Source organism: Aethalodelphis obliquidens, unplaced genomic scaffold (genome assembly GCF_003676395.1).
Source record: "Aethalodelphis obliquidens isolate GAN/ISIS:26980383/991018 unplaced genomic scaffold, ASM367639v1 scaffold24, whole genome shotgun sequence".
Classification (NCBI taxonomy): domain Eukaryota; kingdom Metazoa; phylum Chordata; class Mammalia; order Artiodactyla; family Delphinidae; genus Aethalodelphis; species Aethalodelphis obliquidens.
Genome location: NW_020837968.1, coordinates 7,461,113 through 7,465,356, shown reverse-complemented (window position 1 = coordinate 7,465,356; position 4,244 = coordinate 7,461,113). Strand labels below are relative to the sequence as shown.

General features: G+C 37.2%; 1 pseudogene; it reads right to left on the bottom strand.

The window, feature by feature from the left end:
• Positions 1-811: 811 nt before the first annotated feature.
• On the bottom strand, positions 812-1,797 carry LOC113628667 (S-adenosylmethionine decarboxylase proenzyme pseudogene; annotated as a pseudogene).
• Between the last annotated feature and the right edge of the window lie 2,447 nt (positions 1,798-4,244).

The window sequence follows — 4,244 nt, the reverse complement described above, 5'->3', positions numbered from 1 at the left end:
ATGGTAACGAAAAATGTCAGACTCCCTTGACCTTAAAAGAAAATTAAGCCCAGGGTCCATCCCCTTCATTCCCCCTCTGGGGTATAAGGTTAGTGTAAACCCACAGTGTAACAGTGTATTGCTTTATGGAGGGGGTGTGGTTGGGAGGGAGACACTATGGTGAGGAATGGATCAATTAAAGTCACACAAGTATAGGAAGCAGTGAGATAGTAATCCACAAAATGGATAACTGCAGTCATTTTTTTAGAGGACTCGACTCGTGGAAGAAGAACTTTGATTGATGCTGGAAAAATATCTGTATGAAGTAGAAATTTGTTTCAATAACATTAGTAGAGAATATGTTCTAGAAAGTGGAGGTAACTAGATGCAAAATCCTGGTAGCAATTTAATAGAACAGTCCCAGATGGCTAGGCTGAGGCCAACACCTAATGAGGACGAAAGCCTTGTCTGTGGGGAATTTTGGATGATACTTGGAGAAATATTACACTGTGCGTAAACCACATTAAATTGTTTCCACAAGTGTTGTAAAGTTTCATATAGTAAAAGGTTTTTTCTACATGCACTTCAATTTCACAGCAAGAATGGCATGGGATACCTAAACACAGAAGAGAGTATTCATGCAAGATATCCAACTCCTTGATATAATATGCATACAATTCAAAATGATTACACTATCATCACATCTAGGGCTTTCTGCAACTACAAGGTGGTGGTTATGGAAAGCATGGCCCTTGGTATCAATATCTAAAAAGCAGCCACCACCTTCTTCTATGTGTGTTCTCTTTTTGTGTTTTTTCTTAATTTTTCTTAATCAACTCTGCTGTTGCTGCTTCTTAGCAAAACTGGTGAAAACAAAACTGTAATCATTGAACATAGCGCTCTGGCAATCAAGAGGTTTAAAACCTTCAATCTTCTGGGGCGAAAAAAGTACTGTGAGACATTTAGAACTCTGATTTACAAATGGGGTGGTCACAAATTTTCCTGGCTTGAAGACTTCCACAACTTTCCTGATCAGGTCATCATAGGAGGTCTGACTTAAGTTTGTTTCAAGCTAACATAAGAAAATTCTGGTTCTGGAGTGATGTGAATAGTCCAATAAGTTCCATCCGATTTCATTCCATTCATTGAATACCCACAAGGGTTGAACAGTGTGGCATCAATGACAGAACCTGGTATCAGGTCACGAATTCCACTCTCACGAATGACATCCTTTGCAGTAACACCATCTTTCCTGTAGAACCGGTCCATAACCGCTGGGTCAAGCTCACTCATCAGAATTTCCAGGGTTTGATCTGGCTGATTGATTACCCAACTCTCTGGGAAATCCAAAGTATACAAGTACCAACAATCAGAATTCATGCATCCCATACGATATGCTGCTCCATGTGGGAAAATTGCATTAAGAAACTCTATTTCTTCCTGGAAATTCCGGTGTGGGTACCCTTGGTGAGGTGGCTTCATGAAATTCTTAGGAGAATAAAAGCTTTGAATTGAGTCAAACCCACTGTAATCCCTAGCAAGTTTCAACAGGGGAACCAGTGCTTTCAGCAAGAGGGTGGTACCACATGTCTTCAAAATGAAACGTCTCTTGGAGACAAACATGCTACTCTCACTGAGTACACAAGCTTCCTGCTTGTCAGTTTTTGTCACACATATGATTGAACATTGCACATCCTTCAAAAGTATGTCCCACTCGGATCTTGGGATGGTGCGAAGATCCCCAGATCCTTGGTTTGCGTCAGAGAACAAAACCTCCAGCAGCTTCTCGGTTCCTTTGAAAAAATGTGCAGCTTCCATCACTGTGAGATTAGCGAACAACCAAGAACCACAGAAAATCAACTAAATTAAATCTCTTCTCCCGCCGCTGCTGCCGCTGCTGCAGATTGTTCCAGCTGTGTTACTAAAGTTCAGGTTCTTTTTTTGCTATAATTTTACATTAACTTTTTTTAAAAAAGGGTTAATAAAATTTTCCCAGCTTTTTTTTTTTTTTTCGTGAGCTAAAGTTGAACGTGAGTGTCTTGGAAGTAGAGGCAGATACAGCTCAGTCTCTTGCTGTCCGCTGTTTCCCCGTTAGAGAGAGCAGAGCGAGCGCTAGCTAATGTCGCCGGCCATACTGTGGGAGCCTAACGTGTCCATTTTATAAACTAATCATAAACTTTAGAAAGCACAACCTTTCTCTATTCTTAGTTTATCTTTATAACCTAAAGTCATATAACTTCTCTATTTCTAAGTGCCTCACTGCTAATACACCTTCCTAATAAATTATATAACCCATCATCAACTGTATTCATCAAGGAAAAATATGTAACTATGTAGGTTAGAATTTAGCTTATCACACAAATCTTTTGTTTACCCAAACACACTTCAGTCAAGTCTCACTTGACTACCCTATTTATGTGCCAAAATAAGTGCATTCAGAAAATGAATTATAAGACTGTATTCTAAAGACAAACATTTACAAACAAGTTTTCTTGCTGGATGAACATAATAGATTGACCGGTTGAATTTTTACTCTCAAATAATTGTGAGAGTTGATTTTTTCCTAAAATCATACTGAATTAATGGCATATTTTAGTGTTGTAGTCAAATATGCTGCCAACCACACTCCTTCACCTAAAGTTCCCCTAACTTGTTATATTTTTTTCACAGATACAGCACTTTGTATATTTCATTTTGATTTATTTTCTGGCAAAATATATTTTTTTGCAAAACTCCCTGTCATATATATTTTTCTTTTGCTTTTCCAATGTAAATTAAAAGAAAAAAAAATCCCCAGACTAAAAAGCCAGCTCCAGGTATCATATAACTTCTATGACTAAAAAGTACAGATAATTTGCTTGTTTTCCCAGGGAAGTGGGCAGGCAGCCAAACCTCACAACCAAAATTAGTTCCCAATTTAGTGTTCGATGTCATTTCACAAGGACTAGAATGAAAGATGAGACATTGGACATGTTAACTCTGAGGAAAATTATCACTTCACCTTGTATAGCGCGTCTTTACTGGATGAAATCAGAGGAGATAAATCATCTGTCCCTGTGACAGATCTGCCTGTCATCGAGGGGAAAGATGTCCCCTAGTGAGAAGGCAGGCACTGTCTGAGTTTCCCTCAGGTTATAACCAGATATATTTTGTGCCTCAAAATAATTATAGAAATTTGAAAATGGAGATGATGTATGCAGGACACACTTCCCAAGTCGATTTTTCCAAATGACATTTTAAGTGCATGTATATAAATACAAATAGGAATGCATTCACATTTGTGAACTGCATATACCCTTGAAATTGTTACTGGGTAAAGAAAACATTTACTGAATGCTTACTATGATCAGGCATCGTAGTGGCTGGCGGTCATTAACCTAAGAAAACACATAGGTCCAAGTAAGATTCATGGGGTGTTTTGTCCCTCAAATTTTCCTTCAGAAAGCAGGAAATCAGCTTATATTTAAGTACCTACAAAGGCGGGCAAATTATGATCAAATCTCTCATATAATTTATTTTGAAATCTAAAGTGCTTTTGGGAAAAGGTGCATTAACTAGAAATGATATCACTCCTCATCACGTTTTGGATATATAGAGAGGTGACCTCGTGGAAATGCAAATGAGGGAGGCAAAGATATTTTATTCAGACTTCGTGTTTATTCCTGTGCTACGGCATTGCAATTGAGAGTTTTGGTTGCGGTTTTAATAGAGGATTTTAAAAAGTAGTAGAGAACATGTTAATGGCGAAGTTGCATACATGCCTTCAGAAATAATAATTAGCCCAAATGTTCAATGAATGAGTCTTTGTGACTTAAGATAAAATGCTTAGTGGCAGCATAATGATCATTTTAAAAGGGCTCTAGCTCTCATTTTTGAAGGAAGTCAAAGTCTAAACTGCTAGATAACTCAAGACTAGCTCTAGATTTAATAAAGTTAAAGCTATATGAGCTGCTAGAAACCAAAAAAAAAAAAAAAAAGTGGCTCTAGTATTATAAAGTTAAAGCTATGCTATAAGGGTTCTAAATAAAATATTTATATTCTTCTAAAATCCTATTCTAGTTCAGCCCCCAAAAATCCTTTTGAAATCATCTTATAAAATAGAGACTCAATCACCTTATATATCTGGTTACTGATATTTATAAAAATGCATTATAAAAATGAAACTTTAAAAATAAATTAATGCCCCCATGCAAAACTTTATGTAATTGTGTAAAAATTACACTATCTCAGGACTTCCCTGGTGGTCCAGTGGTTAAGACTCTGTG